The 22,209-nt window shown below is 40.9% G+C and overlaps 1 protein-coding gene across 1 annotated transcript in view; it reads right to left on the bottom strand.

Annotated features, from left to right (window-relative positions):
* Nucleotides 1–22,209, bottom strand: part of LOC102863233 — a 134,866-nt gene that overhangs the window by 57,320 nt on the left and 55,337 nt on the right. The gene's annotated exons all lie outside the window — the stretch shown is intronic.

Here is a 22,209-nt window from a genome sequence, read left to right as displayed (position 1 = left end):
TGCTCTGAGAGAGAAAGATGGGCATTCTCCTGCCATGCAATTTACTGCCTCTGAAAACCCTCTGGCGGGTGAGGTATGAGTCACTTCTGACTCAATGGTACTTAACAACAATAATCCCATTTGGATTCTGACAGTCTAGTGGATGAGGAATTGTACTACCAACCCAGAGGCAGGCAGTTCAAATCCACCAGCTGCTCTGAGGGAGAAAGATATGCAATCTCCTACTGTGAGATTTGCAGTCTCTTAAAACCCACTGAAATGTTAGCTAGACTCCAGGATACATAACAGTAACAACAAATTAGGACTTTATTTTATTAATGAGTCTATATCAATGTGGGATGCATTTTAAATCAGTCACTTTCAAAACATAAAATGAGCACACTGAAAAAAAAAAGAACAAAAAAAAAATGAGCACACTGCACGTGGGGAAGCAAACAGAAAGGAGACAAATTGATACCATGTCATATGAAGATCATCAAAGAACCAAGGGATGGAAGTTGAGAAGAGAGGTTTTCCCTCCAGAGCCAGAGCCAGTTTTTCTAGAGCCAGTGTCCTGAATTTGGACTTCTGAACAGTGAAGAAATTACTTTCAGTCTGTTAAATCCACCCACTTGAATTGTATTTCTCTTTTAGAAGCACTAAGTAAGACATGGTGTCTTCCTTAGGGTCCCCAAGGAAAACCTTCAATGGGAGAAAGAAAAATAGAGTCCTTCCCTAAGACAATGACTTCCCAGCCAGACACACCCAGTTTAAAACTGTGGCTCCACCACTTGCCAGCTGTGTGGCCTCAAGCATCTCCCTGAACCTCATTGCCATATTTGCAAGGTGGGATGAAATTGGGACTTATCCTTAACAGCTGCTGGCTTTAAGGAGAAAATAAATTGAGAGTGCTTGTCACAGGGTAAGATAAAGAGGAAACATGGTAAATGCAAAGCAAGCCTGTTTTATTGTTGTGAGGTTCAAATAAATGTCTCTAGTATTTGCCAGTTGAATTTATTTCCCAAACAACACTTACACAGTGCTTGTTTGCCAAGTAAAGTCACTCAATTATCTTAATGAATGCATGAGGAAGGCACTCCTTTAACCCTGCTTTACAAACAAGGTATTGCATTGTGTAAATCCACTGCAAAGGACCTGTTAAAAATTCTAAAAAGCCAAAAAGTTGTTTTGATGACCAAGATGTGTCTGACTCAACTATGGTCTTTCCCAGTGATGCATGTCCATAGGAAAGCTGAAGAAAGAGAACAGAGGCAGAAGAATGGACTCATTTGAATTGTGGTGTTGGCAAAAATATTAAATATACACCCCATGGACTGTCAAGAGAAACAGCAAATCACTCTTAGAAGAAAACACAACCAGAATGCTCCAGAGAGGCAGGAAGGGGAGACTTTGGTTCACTTAGGCCATGTCACTGAGAAAGTTCGATCACTTGAAAAGAGTACCGTCGTGTTTGGTACAGATGAGTGAAAACAGGGAAACTCCTTTAGATGGATGGGCAGCGCAGCACCTGCAACAGTGGGCTCAACCCAATGTTGATTCTAACAACAACTACAAATGCAGACACCGCAACCTGCTACGTAATGGGCGGGCCCCATTACAGCATTAAGATATAGCGTCCTCATTAAAAAAATGATTAAGAATGTCGACACAGTAACAGTGGAACACTAAACTCAACCTGAAGCCCGTCTAAATATGGAGCCTGAAGCAAGTACACAGATCTCACATTCATTAAACAGGCCTCAGAGGAGACCAAGGCCCAGACAAGGAAGCTCTCCAAGGTTACAGAGTGAGTGTTGGAAGTACAATTCAAGCCCTGACTTTACTATTACGTGACTTATCCTTGACCAAGGTAAGTGATGTCACTAAGAAATACATGAGAGAAAAGGATATTTTTGGTAAGTGTTGTGACATAGAATTTGGCAACAATAACCAAAAAATATAAGCATGGTAGAATATATGTATGCCTATGTGTGTAATTGTATAGGTATATGTTGTTGTTGTTTTTTATTATGTATCACTGAATCAGAATCTACTGGGTGTGTGTGTGTGTATATATATATATATATATATATATATATATATATACACACACACACACACACACACACACACACACACATAAATAAATAAATAAAATGAGGGCGTTCTGGCTTAGGGATAAGGAGTTGTGATGCCAACTTAAAGGTACATGGTTCAAATTTACCAGCTGCTCCGAGGAAGAAAGATGGGCAATGTCTTCCTTTGTGATTTCATGCGTCTGAAAATCTGCTGGAGGGTGATTTACGAGTTGATTCAATAACAATAACATATATAAAAGGAGGAACATGTGTGTCCAAATGTGTACAAACATACATATCTATATATATTATGTAACAAAGCACACTGGGGACACAGTTATAGGGACTTCAATTAGGGAGCTCTGGTGGCCTAGTGGCAAGAAGTTGCACTGCAATCCTGAAAGCATGTGATTCCAGGCCTCCATCCGATCAGTGGGAGAAGGATGAGCAATCTCCCCCCGTGCGATTAACGGCCTCTGAAAATCCATTGGAGGGTCAGCTATGGGTCAGTTCCAACTCTATGGTACATAACAACAATATAAGCAAATACCTTGCAAGATGGGGTTTCTAGTTTAAAGGTTTAGGAAGATAGTCTCACAAGGCAAGTCAACCAATCAACATTACGTAATTCATAAAAGTTATTATTTACATCTTAGTTTGGCAAATACTGTGTTTAACCCTAAGAGCTTGTGAATGATGATAGAAATATACTCCTATATTGGTCTCTACTTGCCTAGAGCAGAAAAGAAAGAAGGAAAATAAAGATTTAGAAAAGGTAATAGTCTATAGAGCCAATAGTTTTTACCTGCTACAAGATCAAAGAACCAGATGACACTACCACAACTGGCCACTCAGGTCAGGATAACAATAGAAGGATTTTGAGAGCAACAAACCCCACATTCTTAAAACGTCCAAATCTGTGGAACTAGTTGAGGTTACAGGACTCCCCACTATAGTTATCACCATGAAATACTTTTTAAATCCTGAACTCAAAAGTATCCATCCCCCAGGGTCACATTTTAACTAGCTTAACAAGTTGGTTCACAAAAAGAAGTATCACCTATGAGTACGACAGACTTTAAAAAAAAATAATAAAAAGAACAGTTTTGGAGACTGAAAACCCAGAATGGAAAGGAAGTGTAACCAATATCATTGATCAATTTGTGTGAAAATTGTTAAAGGGGTATATATTTTTTTGTGTAAACTTTCACGAAAAATACAATAACATGATAGAGATGAATTTGGTGCCTAATGCATTCCCTTCTCCTGATTGAAGGCCTGTTCTCTGACTCCTTGGGAAAACAGAGTATTCAGTGCCCCCCAGCCACCATCTAGTCTGTTGTTGTTACTGTGTGCCACCGAGTCATGAGTGACTCATATGTGACCCTTCCTTGAGTTTTCAGAGGCTATAAATTGCACGGGAGGAGATTACCCATTCTTCTCCTGAGTAGTAGCTGGTGGTTTTGAACCATTTGCCTTTAAAATTGGAGTGCAGCTTCTAGCCACCAGAGTTCCCTACCACCTGGTCTAACAGGAACTTTTCTGAGGGAACTAGTACCCTCCCCACCCTCATTACCTTCCAGCACACCAGAATTTACTTACAAAACAAGTGCCTTGCCCCCAAGCTCATCAGGATGAGGACTCCAGCCTCTAGCCTCGCTCCTTCAAGCCAGCATGAACCTGCCCAAGGGCCCCAGCCAACTACCCTTCTCATTTCCTTTGCTCTTTTATCTCCTCTTGTGTAATTTCCCCCCTCCTTTTTTTTTTCTTTTCCAGGAAGCTTTAGGGCGTAGTTTATAAGGCGTAGCACTGCTAATCCAAAGATAGCAGTTCTTGGGTGGTTCTGATCCACCAGCAGCTTTGGCTTCGTGCAAGAAAGACGGGAAATAAGGGGAAGGGAGGGAAATGTGCACTGATGAATGAAAGAAAATTCTGATTTTCTGTAAACTTTCATTAAAATTACAATTAAAATAAACTTTTTTTAAAAAAAGAAAGATGAGAAATCTCCTGTGTGATTAATTATTGTTGTTGTTGTTGTTGTTGTTGTTAGGTGCCATCATAGCGACCCTATGCACAGTAGCTCTGAACCCTGCTCTATCCTGAGCCAATCTCACTGTGTGACTGCTATTCCCATTACCCTACTTACTTTACAAATCCATCACATCCAGGGTATTCCTTTTCTGCACTGTCCCTCAACTCTTCCAAGCATCATGTCCTTCTCCAAGGACTGGTTCCTCCTGGCAACATGCACAAAGTATGTGAAAAGGAGTCTAAAAATCTTTGCCTCCAAGAAGCAGCTTGGTTTCACCTACTGCACAACAGACCTGTGTGTTCTCTTTGTGGTCCATGGGATGTTCAATACCATGCACCATTCCTTTGTCATCTTTGGTCATTGAACAGCTCTCTAATGCATAGCAAGTAATTGCAAAGACCATGACCTGGATCAGGTGCATCTTAGTCTTAGTCTCTAGACTGACATCTTTGCTTTTCAGCACTCTGGAGAGGTCCCTGACAGCAGATTTCCCTAATGCTTTTTTCCCCCTAATGCAACTTTTGATTTCCTGATTCCTGGTGCCAAGAGTATTGATTGTGGAACCAAACAAGCTGTAATTGTGAACAACCTCAATCTCTTCTTCATCTATCATGATGCTGCCATCTGGCCCAGTGGTGAGAATCTTTGTTTTCTTGATATTGGGCTTCAATCCATATTGCAAACTATAGTCCTTGACCCTCTGTAGCAGATGCTTCAGGCCCTCTTCAGTTTCAGCAAGTAAGGTTGTATCATCTGTACAATGCAGGTTGTTGATGAGTGTTTGTTTCCCTGCTCTGAGCTGATGACTGCCTTCTGGTCCAAGTATAGGTTTTGCATGAGCACATTCAAGTGTTCTGGGATTCCCAACCTTCTCAAGGCTAGCCATAATTTGTTGTGATCCACACAGTCAAATGACTTTTTATAGTCAATGAAACATAGGTAGACATTCATCTGGTACTCTTTACTTTGTCCCAAGATCCATCTGACATTGATAACGATGTCTCTAGTGCCATGGCCTCTTCTAAACCTAGCTTGTATTTCTGGTAGTTTTCTTTCAATGTATAGTTTCAGTCACTTTTGGACAATCTTCAGCAGGATTTTGCTTGCATGTGATATTAGTGATGTTGTTCGATAATTCCCACACTCTATTGGATCATCTTTTTTGTGGAATGGGAATAAATATGTTTTTCTTCCAGTCAGTTGGACCGGTAGTTAGTTGGACAGGTAGTTGTCCTCCAGATTTCTTGGCATGGCCTGGTGAACATGTCTATGACAGCATCTGTTTGTTGAAACACGTCAGTTGGTAGTCCATCAATTCCTTGTGCCTTGTATTTTGCCAGTTGCTTCAGAGCAGTTTGGACTTCCTTCTTCATTACCATTGACTCTTGAACATGTTGTTGTTTGTTGTTAGGTGCCGTCGAGTCATAGATGACTCATAACGACCCTATGAAAGAAAAGCCTGAGCACTGTTCATCGAGTTTCTGGAGGCAAGCCATTTCGGAAGTGGATGCCACTCCTCACTGGAGAAGCTCAATATCATCTGTGCAAACTACGCCAGGTGCTAATTGTGAAACAGACCCTCAAGTGCTGATGGAAGTTCAAACTGAATATAAAGAAAATGAAATAAAATCTGTAAGAATTAAAATTTCCCCTTGTCTATCCCACCTGAATTAAAAAAGAAAATCTCAGTCACAGATTTGAGGCCTTGAACACTGAGTGAAGGCCAGATGAGCTGTGGGAGGATATTAATAATATTATCCGTAAAGAATGCAAAAGGTCATCGCAAAGACAGAGGAGGAAGAAAAGATGGAGACTGATGTTGGAGGAAACGCTAAATATTGCACTAGAGCCCTGAGAGGCCAGAGCAAAGGGAAGAAATCAAGAAGTTAAGGAGCTGAACAGAAGATTTCAAAGGGCAGCTCTGGAAGGCAAAGCAAAGTATTATAATGAAATGTACAAAGAGCTAGGGTTGAAAAAATCGAAAGGGTCAAACCCACTCTGCATTTCTTAAGCTGGAAGAACTTAAGAACAAATTCATGCCTCGAGTTGCAATTCTTAAGGACGCTGAGGGCAGAATGAATATTGGATGATCTAGTACGTGAGACAATGCAAACGTAGACTATTTCTATAATTACAGAAAATTCTGCCGGAAAGTGCTATTCAAGCCTAAAATGTGGGCAGGAGAGTATTCCTGGAGTAAGATAAAAGAATACCCTATGCAGATATCAAGCCCTTGACTTCTTGCCAATTGAAACTTCTTGTATCACTCTTTAGCTCACCTCAAGGTTCTGTTGATCTTTCTGAGCAATTTTATATTTTTCCATATTCAAGGGGCTTGATGCTATGGAAGTTTAGAAATGTCATAATAACAGTGAAAACAATCACTGACATTTTTGTTCTGCACACTGCTGCAATGCTAGAAAGTGTGTGTTAGAAAGTGTGAGGATGGCACAGGACAGAACAGGGTTCAATCTTTTGTTCATTGGATCGCTATGAGTTGTATTCGACGGCACCTAGCAACAACAACCACACACTATCAGGGAGCTTTGGTAGTGTAGTCAGCTGTAAGTTATACTGCTAACCCAAGGGTTGTCTCCTGAGATTCAAATCCACCAGTGGCTCTGAGGGAAATAGCAGTCTCCTTCCATTACTGTAGCTTTGGAAGCCTGATGGAGGGTGTCTATGTGTCAGAACCAACTTGAAGGGAGTGCATTTGATTTGAGTGTACACTGTACATCCCTACTAGAAAACAACTGTTTTTCTTGCCAGTTGTCACTGGGTTGGTTCGGACTTACAACAACCTTGTATTTATAGCAGAATAAAATAGTACCTGATCCTGTATGATCCCACATCTCTGGTGCGTTTGAGTCCTTTGCTGCAGTCACTGTGGCCATCTTTCCTTCACTTTTGTTAGGCCTCTACGTCACCAATTATTTTTTGCTAGCAATTGGGCTTTCCGAATGATGTGTTCTGGATACGGTTAGAATCCAGAAGCATTCTGACTGTACTTCAAGGTTGTCATTCTGGCAGTCCATGATATATCTAATACCCCGGGGTGGGTGCCCTTAAGTCAGCTTCTATTTATTTGTAGCCACCCTAGCTCTGATGGCCTAGTGGCAAGAAGCTGCACTGCAATCCTGAAGGCACGGGGTTCGAGCTGCTCTGCAGAAGAAGGATGAGCAATCTCCTCCTATGTGATTAACTGCCTCTGAAAACCTGATGGAGGGTCAGCTCCAACTCAACAGTACACAACAATAACAACATGTACAACAAAACAAAACTCTGCCCAATCCTGTGCCATTTAAAAATATCTATGGTGTCCAGTGGGGAACTAGAAAGACAGAGCAATGGTGGACATATTTCAATGTTGATTAATTTTATAAAATATAATGAATGGGAATGATCGTATGAAACACAGTGTGAAGGAAGATAGTGTGAAACATAATGTGTACAAACTTTGTAAGCAAGCCAGTATAAAATAAAGGTTTATTTCATTAAAAAAAAATCTGTGCACACACCCATGTTTATCGCGGCTCTGTTCACAATAGCAAGGAGTTGGAAACAACCTAGGTGCCCATCAACAAACGAATGGATAGAGAAGCTGTGGTATATTCACACAATGGAATACCATGATGCATTGTAAAACAAGGAACTCATGCAATATTATTCAAAATGGATGACTCTGGAGTACATTATACTGAGTGAAATATCTCAGTCGTGAAAGGACAAATATTGCATGGTGCCACTGCTGTAAAATGGGACTGATAGCAGGGTTGGGATAAGACTGAGAAAAACTGGATAGATTGTGTATACTGCACTGAAACAGATGAGGGAGTGGATAATTTAAAAGCAATATATGATAGGGTATTATGGTTATCACAAGAGTCCACAATTAAGGTTGCATAGTGCAATGTACTTGGGGCAGGGGGAGAGATGGGGGAGATTGTCTACCAGGGAGGGAGTGTTTCTTTTACTTTTGAAAGAGAGGAGCGAACTGGGGGGGTGGGGAGGACTGGGTGGGGAGAGAAGTGCAGCAACGAATGAATGGAAATCCAAAATCTCTGTAAATGTTCATTAAAATTATTAAAAAAGAAAAGATTGTAGTTTAGAGTCTTTATTTTTTTAAGCACAAATTTATCTTTTACTTTAAATAATGATGATTTTTAAAAAAATTTATACTGGTTTACTTAAAAGTTTAAAAAAAATCTGTGATGTGGTTAAAATCCATTGTTACACTTGCTGTATTAATCTATCCCATTTCCCCAAAGCTGAGTACCACATAAACCCTCAATAATCATATGTTTAATGAACAATTCGTAATAATAGCTATTATTTACGTGTTATATGCCAGGGACTACACCAACCTCACACAGCAACACTGTAAAGTTAAAAATCAGTCAATTTTTTTTTTAGATTAAGAAACTGAAACTTGGAGAGATAAGAAACACTTCAGTTTATAAATAGAGAAGGCAGAATGCAAATTCAATAGTCTTACTCCAGAGTCCCCAGTTGTTGCAACTGCTTAACATGCTTGATAGCTAACCAGAAGGTTTCAGTCTACCCAGTTGTTGCTGTTATGTGCCATTGAGTCATCTGTGACTCATAATAAGAACGCTGCCCTATCTTGAGCCAGTCTCACAATCTCCAAAACACCCATCCCCATTTACTTTGTCAATTCATCTCATCTGGGGTCTTCCTCTCTTGCACTGTTCTTCACCCTTCCAAGCATGATGTCCTTTTCCAAAGACTGTTCCAAAGATTCCTCCTGGCCATGTGCCTAAAGACAGGGTTTCAAAAACTTTGTCTCCAAGAAGCAGCTTGGTTTCATCCTCTCTAAGACAGACCTGTTTTCTTGGTGGTCTTTGATATGTTTAAGGCTCTTCTCCAGCACCACAACTCAAAGGCATTGATTCTTTTTCTGTCAGCCTTAGTCATTGTCCAGCCCTCTGACGCACAGCAAGTAATTGTGAAGACCATGCCTGAATCAGGCATACCTTAGTCTCTAGACTGATATCATTACTCGTTAGCACTTTGGAGCAGTCCCTGGCAGCAGACTTCCCTAGTGCAATTCATCTTTTGGTTTCCCGGATGCTAGTGACAAGAATGTAGATTGTTAAAATTGTTAGCAGTTCAATTCCTTTTAAATCTTTCACGGTGTTGCCAATTGGCCCAGGGGTGAGAATCTTTGTCTCTCTTTTTTTTTGAGCCATTTTAAAAGGTTGTTTGGTTTTTTAAAATTAATTTTAATGTAAGTTTACAGAGACTTTGAATTTCCATTCATTCATTGTTACATACTTTTCTCCCTGCACACCCATCCTCCCAGTTTGCTTTTCTCTTTGAAAAGTAAGAAAGAATTCTTTCATTGTTATACAATCTTCCTCCCTCCAGTCCACTCCACTATGCAGTTTTCATTCTGGACTCTTATCATGACAATAATACCTAATCATATATTCCTCCTAAACAAGTCTCTCCCTCATCTGTTTCAATGCAGTATACATTATTTATTCCTGCTTTTCTTAGTTTGCCCCCCCAATCCTGGTGTCAGTCCCACTACAACAGTGGCATTATGCAGTATTTGTCTTTTTGTGACATTTCACATTTGAGATATTTCACTCAGCATAATGTCCTCCAGGGTCATTCATTTTGTGTAATAATTCATGAGTTCCTTGTTTTTCAATGTAGCATAGTATTTCACTGTGTGAATATACCACCATATATAAATATATCCATTTGTTTGTTGATGGGCATTTGGGTTGTTTCCAATTCTTTGCTATTGTGAACAAAGCTGCAATAAACATGGGTGTGCATATATCTGCTTGGGTGGCAGTTCTGATTTTTTAGGGTTTTTTCCCAGTAGTGGAATTGCTGGGTCAAATGGTATTTCTATTTCCAACTTCTTGAGAAAGGGCCATACTGCCTTTCATAGTGGTTGCATCATTTTACACTCCCGCCAACAGTGGATAAGGGTTCCAGTTTCTTTGCAGCCTCGGCAGCATTTGTTGTTTGCTGCTCTGTTAAATATTGCTATTCTTCCTGGGGTGAGATGCTATCTTATAGTTGTTTTGATTTGCATCTCTCTTAGAGCCAGGGATTTTGAACATTTCTTCATGTGTTTGTTCTCCATCTGAATGTCTTTTTTGGTAAAGGATCTGTTCATATCCTGTGATCATTTTTCAATTGGGTTGTTTACTTGTATCTTGTTGTGGTGATCTTTGTCTTCTTAATGTTAAGTTTCAATCCATACTGAAGACTGCAGTCCTTGACCTTCTGCAGCAAGCATTTCAGGTCCTCCTCAGTTTCACCAAGCAAGGTTGTGTCATCTGCATAACGTAGATTGTTGATGAGTCTTTCTCCAACTCTGATGCCACATTCCTCCTCATAAAGCCCAATCTCCTGAATGATCTGTTCTGCCTATATATTGAAAAGGTACGGAGACAGGATATGCATCCCTGATGCATTCCTTTCCTGATCTTGAACCGTGCAGTGTTTCCTTGCTTTGCTCTGACGACTGCTTCCTGGTCCAAGTACAGGTTTCAGTTGAGTACAATCAAATGTAGTTTACCCAGAAGAACCTCAAAATTTATCTAAAAAAAAAATCACTCATTGGATTCTGTGAAGCATAAATCTACTCTGACCACAGGGGTCAACTGTGAGTTGGAATCAAATTAACAGCTTTGATGATGGCAGTGATACTTCAAAAACTGTAGTCCTAGGGAGCTCTGGTGGCCTAGTGGCAAGACGCTGCACTGCAATCCCAGAGGTACGTGGTTCAAATCCACCAGATGCTCTGCTGGAGAAGGAGGAGGCAACCTCCTCCTGTACCAGTCAGATCTGATTTGATGGTACACGTAAAAATAATACAATAAAAAAATAAAAGAAAAAGAAAAAAATTAATCTTAAAAATTGTAGTCCTAACTTAGATGATATATATGATCTAAGAGGTAGCATTTTGAGTAAAGTCATGGCAATTTCCCTGGAGTCTAGTTTGAAATGACCCTACAGAATTCATATGACACCATAGAATTCACTTGGGATGTTGAGAGGAGAGGAAGCAGAAAACAGTGGTAGGTGGGAGCCATCATGAAGATACACTTGCTGTTACTTGTTAAGTACCATTGAATTGCCTCCTACTCATCATGACTCTATGAACAACAGATATAAACCTTGCCCTATTACAATCTTTATCTTACTCAAAGCCCTTGTTGCAGTCACTGGGTCAATCCGTGTCATTGAGGACTTCCTCTTGTTTACTGACACTCTACTTTTCCAAGCATGATGTCTCTTTCCAAGGACTGGTGTCTCTCAATGACATGCCCAAAGTATGTAGTCAAGACAATTTTTTCACCATCTTTGTCTCTAAGAAGCAACCTAGATGCATCTCCTCAAAGACAGATGTGTTTACTGTTCTAGCAACTCAGTATTCTTTGTCAATCCATAGTTCAAAGGAATCAATTCTTCTTCAGTCTTCCTTATTCATGGTCCACCTTTCACATGCATATATGAAGTAACAGAAGTACGATGACTTGGGTCAGCTGTACCTTAGTCTAAACTGACATCTTTCCTCTTGAGCACTTTAAGAAGGACATGGTAGCAACTTTGCACAATGCAGCAGCACATCTTTTGATCTCTTGACTGCTGCTACTGCAAGTGTCGATTGTAGATCTTAGTCAAATTAAGTCCTCGACAGTGTCAATATTTTCTCCCTTTATCATGATACTGCTTCCCCGCCCCCCCCCGCATTAGAAAATTTTTGATGCACACTGAGACTTAATCTTTATTTTATCTTTTATTGAGATTTTAATGAAAGGTATTGAGAACTTGGATTTCCATTCATTCATTGTTGCTCATTTTCCTCAGTAACCACTGCCTCCACTTCACTTTTTTCTTTCAAAAAAATTCTTTCATTGTTGCATGATATTGCTTATTGGTCCAGCTGTGAGGCCTTCTGTTTTCTTTATATTGAGGTGCAATCCACAGTGATAGCTGTACTGTGTGATGTTCTTCAGTAAGGGCTTCAAGTTCTCTTCATTTTCTGCGAGAACAGCTGTGACTTCTGTATAACGTAGATTGTTCATGGGTCCTTCTCCAATCCTAATATCACATTCTTCTTCATATAGTCCAGCTTTTTTGAATATTTTCTCAGAAAGGAAACAACTGTGACACCTTTCCTGATTTTAAGCCATGTACGATTCTTCAACCTATATGCAGAACAGATTATCCGGGAGGCTGGGCTCTATGAGGAGAAATGTGGGGTCAAGATTGGTGGATGATTTATCAACAATCTGCATTATGCGCATGACACAACCCTGCTTGCTGAAACTGAAAAAGACCTGAAGCGCCTGCTGCAGAGTGTCAAGGACTGCAGCCTACAATGTCAAGAAGACAAAGATTCTCACCACTGGACCAATTGGCAGCATCAGGATGGATTGTGAAGAGACTGAGATTGTACACAGCTTTAGCTTGCTTGGCTCCACAGTCAACAGTCTTGGCACCAGCAGCCAGGAAATTAAAAGGTGCATTGCCATGGGAAAGTCTGCTGTAAGGGACTTCTCCAAAGTACTGAAGAGCAATGGTGTCTCTCTGGAGACTAAGGTGCGTCTGATACAGGCTATGGTCTTTGCAATCACTTGTTATGCATCAGAGAGTTGGACAATGACCAAGGAGGATAGAAGGAGAATTGATGCCTTTGAGCTGTGGTGCTGGAGAAGAGTATTGAGAATACCATGGACTGCTAGGAAAACAAACAGATTTGTCCTGGAAAGGGTTAAACTGGGTGGCTCCTTGGAGGCAAGGATTCTGAGGCTCCGTCTAACATACTTTGGACATGTTGTGAAGCAAGACAGGTTCTTGGAGAAGGACATCATGCTTGGGAGGGTGGAGGGACAGCGCAGGAGAGGAAGGCCCTCTATGAGGTGGATTGATTCAGTGACTGGGATAATTGGGATGGGAGTGTCAGAGACAGTACGATTGGCACAGGACAGAGCGGAGTTTAGGGCTGTTGTACATAGGGTCGCTATGAGTCGCAAGCGACTCGATGGCACATAACAACAACAACAACAACAACAACGATTCTTTTGTTCTGTTCGAATGACTGCTTCTTGGTTCATGTACAGGCTTTGAGTGAGCAAAATTAAGTATTGTGAAATTACCAGTTTTCTCAATTTTATCCAGAAATTATTAAGATCTACACAAGAGGATTCCTTTACATAGACTGAGATTGTTGACAGCTTCAGTTTGCTTGGCTCTACAATCAATACTCTCGGTACCAGCAGCCAGGAAATGAAAAGAAAAATTGCATAGGGAAAGTCTGTTGTCAGAGACCTCTCCAGAGTATTGAAGAGCAACAGTGTCAGTCTGGAGACTAAGGTGCATCTGACACAGGTCATGGTCTTTGCCATTACTTGCTATGCATCAGAGAGCTGGATAATGACTAGAGATGATGGAAGGAGAGTTGATGCCTTTGAGCTCTGGTGCTGGAGGAGAGTACTGAACATACCATGGACTGCTAGGAGAACAAACAAGTTTGTCCTGGAGAGGGTGAAGTCAGGTTCCTTTTTGGAGGCAAGGATTCTGAAGCTTTGTCTGATATATTTTCGACCTATTGCAAGACAGGATCAGTTCTTGGAGAGGGATGTCATGCTTGGGAGGGTGGAGGGACAGCACCGAGAGGAAGACCCTTGGTGAGATGGATAACTTGATTCAGTCACTTGGGGTAATGTGGATAGGTATGTCGAAGACAATAAGTTTGGCAAGGGATAGAGCAGGGTTTAGGACTATTGTACATAGGGTTGCTATGAGTGGCAACTCGACAGCACATAACAACAATATAGTCCATAAAAGTTTTTTGTTGCTTTTGTTGTTTTTTCTTGTTCATCCCGTTGAATTAGATCTGATTGGCACAGGAGACTGCCCCTCCTTCTCGAGCAGAGCATCTGGTGGATTTGAACCGCATGCCTTCAGGATTGCAGCGCAGCTTCTTGCCACTAGGTCAATGGCAATCAACAACAACAGTCCATAAAACACAAGCAAACTTCTTTCTGTTAGTCTCTGGTTCCAACAAAGATCCATAAATCTGCTGCTTGTCACCAAGATTTGTGTGTGTGCCTATTGCTATGAGCTGCCCTGAGGACTGCCTTGGCTGCATCTCAGAGGTTTTGGCTTGTTGTATTTTCATTTTCATTTATTTTAAGGAACTCTTAAATTTCTTCAACTCAATCATATTCTAGCAGAGAGTTATTCTATGTCATCGATTTTGTAAGCTTCACCTTCATGTGGTTAATTTCTAGTTTTATGGCCTTGTGGTCTGAGAAGATATTTTGTATTATTTCAATTTTTTTTTTTACAATCTAGCATTTATTTTATGTTATGGCAGGTACACTTGAACTTAAAAAATTTAAAACATACATAAAAAGTGGTTAGGGACTAACATTTGTATCAACAGTTGATAAATGTCTAAGATTATTTGTTGTGCAGCAGGGGACAATGGTAGTTCTAATGCCAACAGGGCACCATGGAAGTTAATCTAAAAATTATCACTAAGTTTTATAAAATTTATAAGTTTTATAAAATTATCACTAAGTTTTATAAAAGCAACAATCTTACATTTCTGTTGCCTTAATTTTACCTGTAAACTATGGAACTATTTTACCTTATGTCTAGAAAAATAGTTTTGTGGGTTATTAACTAATTTCATACAGATATATTTTCTGATCATTGGTTTCTTATTATAGTGGTTACAGAATAAAAACCTGGTTGATTTAGGTTGCTCTTTCACTGAAATGATTCCTATAATTTAGAGTATTGTTTAAATAGATCTATTTCATGGTTTTGATATTTGATAATGGGAAAAATCCCTTGTTTATTTATTTCTGAGAAAGAACTGTATTTAGTGATTCTTTAAGGTAGTGATATAGCATTTATCTGTGTGTAAACTATTTCATATAGGGAAGAGTTCCCATGCGCATCTATAGTTCTTATTAAAATAAAAATTGGATGCACATTTCTTTGATGTAATGAATATGTTTATACTTTTTCCTTATTTTGAAAAATTTGCCACGCTAAATACTATAACAACACTGTGGAGCAGTAAAAATGTTACAGAACTTCTCAGCATTAAAAGCAGATCATGTCCCAAAATTCTAAATTATCAGCATATATTGTTGTTTTTATTTCAGTGTTTTTTAATTTGTTGAGATTTGCTTTGTGTCCTAACATATGACCGGTTCTGTAGATTGTATCATGTACTCTTGAGAAGAAAGTGTATTGAGTTTTGGATGGGTGCAGTACTCTGAATACATCCACAAGGTTGAGTTGGCTGACTGTACAGTTTAGATTTTGTGCATTTTTGTTAAGTTTCTTTTAAGTCGACACCTATCCTTTCGTGATAGTTGTGTGCTGCAGGCCCTTACTACTATTGTGCTGCTCTCTATTTCTTTCTTCAAATCGGTTAACTGTTGTTTTATGTATTTTGCAGGTCTATGATTTGCTGCATATGTGACCATGTTTTTGTAAAGGGAAGTTTAAAGAGCCAGGAATAAGAAAAACATACATTTCCAGCTCTGCTGCTCACCTGTTGTTGCTGTTAAATGCTACCGAGCTGGCTATGACTCATAGCAATCTTATATACAACAGAAGGAAAGATGCCTCCTTCTGTGTCGTCCTCACAATCACTGTTGTGCTCAAGCACATCCTCATTCTCCAAGAAAACTTTCCAGGAGGGAAAAATATGCAGACGTTCCATCGTATGTGCATAGGAAATAATTTTCAAGCAGTTTTATAAAGGGGAATTTATTTTTCAAAAATATATTGTGTAATCTTTTAAATAATAGAACACTCATAGGGAACACAATTAAAATGTATAAAAGAATACACAGTGGAAAGTAGGTCTCTTTTACTCAATTCGGAGGAAAATTCCATGTTTGCCAAGGACGTGGAGAAACTCATTTTCTACCAATGAGATATGAATGAATGCAATCACTTTGGAAACAGTTTGACATTATCTATTAAAGTATAAGTCCTTGAGTTCCTCTTGTAATTATTTGTTCTAAGAGCACATTCAAGAATATTCCAACAGCATGATTCATAATGCTTTTGGAAATATCTAGTATGTTTTCTCTCCACTAGAATAAGTAAATAGCAGTGTATGCATTCAACAGATTCTCTAGTTACTTCATCTCAGCTCCTTCGCTGTCTTAACAATTATTGAATCTTGTAAAGAGCTTCTGTTTATGTGGGTATCTTTATTTATTGGATCGCTCACTAGCTGCTATTCAATCAATTCTGACTCAGAGAGATACTCCATCAGATCTCTGAGGCTGCAAATTGTAACAAGAGAAGAATGCCCCCTTTATTCCCAAGTAACTGCTGATAGCTTCAAATTACCAGAGTTGCCAGGTCTTTTGGCTAGCAGGTGAAGGACTAAGTCACTTTTTGCTGTCGAGTACCATCAAAGCGGAACTGACTCATAGCTAGCTCTCCAGCAGGTTTTCAGAGAGCTCCTTATCTGCCATGTATGATATTTAAACAGAGAAACTTAAAAAAATGTTTATTAACATATTAAAAAGAATAAATTCACAATTGTGGCACTGAGAAGAGTCTTGAACATACCATGGACTACCAAGGAAACAAATAGGTCTGTCTTGGAGAGGGTGAAACCAGGTTTCTCCTTGGAGGCTAGGATTTTGAAACTCTGTCTCACATACTTTTGGCACGTGGCCAGGAGAGATCAGTCCTTGAAGAAGAACATCATGCTGGAAAGGGTGGAGGGACAGCGAAGGAGAGGAAGACTCCCATGAGATGGATTGGTACAGTAACTGGGACAGTGGGGGTTGGTGTGTCGGAATTAGTGAGACTGGCTCAGGACAAGGCAGGATTAAGAACTGCTGTACATAGGGTAGTTATGGGTTGCAGGCTACTTAAAGTCACATAACAATAACAAAAACACAATATTGTTATTTAAAGTACCTTATTTTCTACTGGGAAAAAATGGCATAGTTTTCGATTTTTGTAAACTTTCTTTAATGTCAGTCTGTATTGAAGGTAACATCCCCATATCTGCTTTTCTGTCTAGTCTGTTGTATTTTTTTTTAATTGGGAAAAACATATTGGGGGTACAAGGAGGTGAGGGTTAGGGGCAGAAGGGTAAGGATGGGCCAGGATGCAGTTGCAGAGCTGCACAGTTTGGTCGGTGGGGGGAGCAGGTGAAGGAAATGATGAGGGTCCAGTGGGGACCAGATGCTACAGAGGAATGACAAGCATTTTCCAATAGTAATTAAACCAACTGTCTTATTGATTTGGGAATTGGGTGCCAACTCTCTGGCTTCTTCATGCTGAACAGGGGCATAGATGTAAAGGGGGGAAGGGAGGATGCTTTATCACCTTACTGGTGGTCTTGGGTTACAGCTGCTTGCCTTCTTGCTCTGTTAGAAGATATTTTCCTGTCATTTGCTCCCCTCTGGACTGCAAAGTGTTTTCCCAGGTGGGTCCAGTGGGGATGGCTGGTTGAACCCAGAGGCTCCATCCTCCTTTGCTTCCTTAGCTGTCAGTTGTATTTCCTTTTTTTCACTGGCACTGGGTTCAGGGTCAATTCTGGAGTAAAACTCAGAGTTAAGGTTACCTATAGGAAAGGGAGCAAACCTAGAGAGAACAAACTTGTGAGTTACAAATAGAAGGGCTTTGAGGGTGTTGCTTTCAGGTTTACTGGGGGGGGGAGGGTGGCAGAAGGTGGCCTAGGTAACATTGGATACCCTAGGCATTCTTTTTTTTTCTCTCCTTCCCCACCCAGGGGTCAGATGGCACAATCTGGGGACTGAGGAGCTCACCCTGAGGGCCATGATGGCTCGCCCTGAGCCAGGGCCGAGGGCAGCCCATCCTGAGCAGGGCAACAGCCCCCAGGAGCTGGCTGGTATACTCTCCCTCCAATTGCCCCTACCCCAGTCTGGTCCCCTCACCTGACTGAGGACTCTGTGGTCAGGGATAGTGTTTCCAATTCCAGCACTGCCACTTTTACCTCCCCCATAAGTGGTCATACTATATTTTGAAGTAGGTGTCACTGCCCTCCCCCTTTATATATGATAAAGGGAACCTGAGAATTGTTAACAGACACCCCCAGGTCTAATCATCTTTGGCAGAAGCATTCAACAGAACAAAATATGTGGTGCATTTAGGATGTCGGTCCTCTTGTGCATGCTGCCACTGTTAAGGTCATCAGACTCACAGTGACTTTCAGCAATCCATTGCATAGGTAATCGTCCTCTTTGGCCTTTCCAATGCATAGAGAATCATCTTCTTTGGCCTGTCCAAGGAAACCCAAACCTGCAGATGGCGGGCATGCATCCCATCCCCCACCTCCTACGCAGGCGGCCAGCAGGGGTGCGCGCCCCCCTGCACACCCCCCCCCCAGTGCGGGAGGCCTGCGGGAAGCGTGCGGGCCCCCCAGTGTGGGCGGCCGTTGGGGGCATGCCTCCCCACCCCGCCACCCGGGCGCTTGGCGGGTGCGCGGCCCCTCTTGTGCAGGTGGCCAGCGGGCGCCCGTTTTCCCCACAGCCGCCATCCTGGCTCCAAGAATTCTCTCTAGACCAAGACCACCTTGTGGCAGTGTGGTGACTTCACTGTACCAGTCTTGAGGAGGGCTGGTGCCCAGCATCCATCCTGGGTGAGGGAATCCATTCGTTCAGGCTGTGGAAGCCTCATGGAGCTGCAGCGGCTGTGTGGTGCGGGCTCTGCGGGGATGGGGGGGTTGGGAGCCACGAGACTCACTCATTTCTCCTTGGGAATCCTTGAATTCCTGTTTTTGAGCCTCGATCTTCAGTGAGGGCCAGTCATCAACTGTTTAAGTGTTCAATTATCAATAAGCCAAAGTCTGTGGAAGGGCATAATGGCCCTGCTTTAAGTGGTTTGCTGTTCCCGCAGCTCACCACGCTGTCTCTGCCTCCACCGCCATCTTGGATTCCCGAATGGGACTTTCCTGTTGTATTCTTATACATCATGGAGCTTTGCAAAATTTCATGCTCATTTGTGAAAGAGAGAAGATGAAAAAAGCAAACAATTGCCTAATGTTGTAAAAATGGTTTTGACCTCTTAGAATCCCGATTTTGAGAGACACCACAATAAAGCAATGGAGATGAATGAGCTGTGACATTATACATAACCTCATGGAGTGCTTCACAATTATATTTTTGCAAAAGAAGCAAAATATCAAAGATTTTCCCCACAGGATGATTAGATTAAAATTAAGCTACATTGTTTATAGATGCATATACAGGCAATAAATCTTTAAATAATAGCAAGGAAATAAATTCATTTCAAAAGGGAAAAGCCAGCAAAAGAATTAATATTATGTAAATCAAGATAGAGTACACACAAGGAGAGAATGAGATTGTGACTGAAGATTGACTTGAATACAAGTTAGACGTATACTTTTCACAATTTTTAAAAGCTGAACATAAATGTATGTTTTATATATATTACAAATGTGTAGAAATGCAGCCAGAATGATCCATAAAAACAAGAATAGAGAGACTTCATCTTTTATTCTTTGGACATGCTATCAGCAGGGGCCAGTCCCTGAAGAGACATTTTGCTTGGAAAGTAGAGAGTCCTCGAAAAAGAGGAATACCCGCAAAAAGATGGAGTGGCACAATGGTAGCAGCAATGGCTCAAACACGGCAGAAGTCGTGAGAATGGTGCACGATCAAATAGTATTTCATTCAAAATAGGTGATGAGGGTGGTTCTTGGGAACGTTCCATAGTGTCCTACCTCAGGCTCTGACACAGGCTAAACTGCAAAGACTCATCTAAATATGACTGCAGTATGTTGCTTGCATGTGATAGTAATGATATTGTTTGATAGTTTCCACATTCAGTTGGGTCACCTTTCTTGGAAATGGGAACGAATATGCACCTCTTTCCAATCTATTTGCCAGACAGCCGTCCTCTAGATTTCCAGGCATAGACTGATGAGTGCATCCAAGGCTGCATCTGTTAATTTAAATAAGTCAATTGGTATCCCATCGATTCTGGGGCCTTGTTTTTTGCCAATCCATTCAATGCAGCTTCTACTTCTTCCTTCATTACCATTGGCTCTTGTTCATATGATACTTCTTGAAATTTTTTAGTGTCAGTCAATCTGTTACAGTGATTCTGTGTATTCCCTCCATCTTCTTTTGATGCTTTCTGAGTAATTCAATATATTGCTCATGGTATCTTTCAATATTGCGACACGGGGCTTAAATTTGATTTTCAGTTCTTCCAGCTTGAGAAATACAGAGTGAGTTCTTCCCTTTTTATTCTCCAATTCCAGCTCTCTGCACATTCCATTTTAATACTTTGCTTTGTCTTCCCGAGCTGCCCTGTGAAATCTGTTCAGTTCTTTCATCATGTTTGCCTTTAGTTTTAGCTTCTCGATGCTCCAGTGCAATCTTTAGAGTCTCTTCTGACATCCATTTTCGTTTTTTCTTTCTCCTCTATTTTTGTAATGTCCTGACAACGAGGTGGATTGACATGGTGACTGCTGCAATGGGCCCTTGTGTGTCAGGAAGTGTGAGGATAATGCAGGATAGAATAGGGTTCAGATCTTTTATTCATAGTGTCACTATGAGTCGTACTCGACTCGACAGCACCTAACAACAACAACAAAATATGACTGAGTTAATATCATTAAATATGGTTAAATAAGATTTACTTTCAACAGGATTAAGAGTTTCTCTCCCTTCAGCATCCTAATAGTCTTGTCTCATATCTTCATCCTAAATACTCAGGATCTCATCTCTCCCAATCAATACCCTCACTTTAACTTTAGAAACTATTGACATTTTAGTTAACATTGTAATTCAGCTACTCTTAAAATAAGATTTTGGGTCTGGTTGTCAGCTCTCTTTCTGTAAGACGCATGATTTCTTCAAATCAGAAATGAGGTCTTTTATATAATGAGGTCTTGAGCTTTGACTTAGAAACCTTGAGATCATCTTTTGCAATATTTTGTCTAGTGTAGTTAGGACTAACCAAAAAACTTTTCCAGAACTGCTCATTCTCACAAAACTAGAAAAATATTAAGCATATAATCAACTAGAACCTCACTTCTCACGAATACTTGATCCGTTGGTGGTGATATTTTAGATGTTAACATTACCACTTCATTTAATTAATTTATAGGTGCTGTTAGTTGAGTATGACTTACACTGTCGTATCCTGTGCCATCACCATCTCTGACACTCTTGAGCCCATTGCTGCAGTCCCCATGTCAGTTCTCTCACTGAGGGACATCCTCGCTCTTGCTGACTCTCCATCTTTGCAAACATGATATCCCTTTACAAGGAATGTTGTTGTTATGTGCCATCGTGTCATTTGCGACTCATAGCGACACTATGTACAAGAGCTCTAAACACTGTTCTATCCTGTGCCAACCTAGCCATCCCAAACACACTTATTCCCACCTCTCCAGTCACAGAATCGATCCATCTAATCGAAAGTCTTCCTCTCCTTCGCCACACCTCCACTCTGCCAAACATGATCTCCAAGGACCAATCCCTCCTTGGAACAAGCCCAAAGTATGTCAGATGAAGCTTCAGAATTCTTGACTCCAAGGAGCATTCTGGCTTCACCCTCTCCAGGACAAACCTGTTTTTTCTCCTAGCAGTCCATGGTATGTTCAACACTCTTCTCCAGCACCACAGCTCAAAGGCATTAATTCTCTTTCTATCAACCCTATTCACTGTCCAACTCTCTGATGCATAGCATGTAATTGCAAAGACTATAGCCCGGGTCAGGCACACCTTAGTCTCCAGCCTGACATCGTTGCTCTTCAGTACTCTTGAGAGGTCCCTCACAGCCGACTTACCCAGTGCAATTCGTCTCTTGCTTTCCTGGCTGCTGTTACCAAGAGTGTTGATTGTGGAGCTAATCAAATGAAAACCCTTAACTATCTCAATCTTTTCACCATCCATGCTGATGTTGCCTTTTGGCCTAGTGGTGAGAATCTTTGTTTTCTTGATGTTGAGCTTCAATCCATATAGGAGGCTGCAGTCCTTGACCTTTTGCAGCAAGTGCCTCAGGTCCTCCTCAGTTTCAGCAAGCAGGGAATAGTCTCTCCTAATAGCATGCCTGAAGTATGTGAGATGAAGG

Source organism: Elephantulus edwardii, unplaced genomic scaffold (genome assembly GCF_000299155.1).
Source record: "Elephantulus edwardii isolate Elephantulus edwardi_28Jun2011 unplaced genomic scaffold, EleEdw1.0 scaffold00361, whole genome shotgun sequence".
In the NCBI taxonomy this organism is placed as follows: domain Eukaryota; kingdom Metazoa; phylum Chordata; class Mammalia; order Macroscelidea; family Macroscelididae; genus Elephantulus; species Elephantulus edwardii.
Note: the sequence above shows the minus strand (reverse complement) of the source record. Positions and strands in the feature narration are given on the sequence as shown.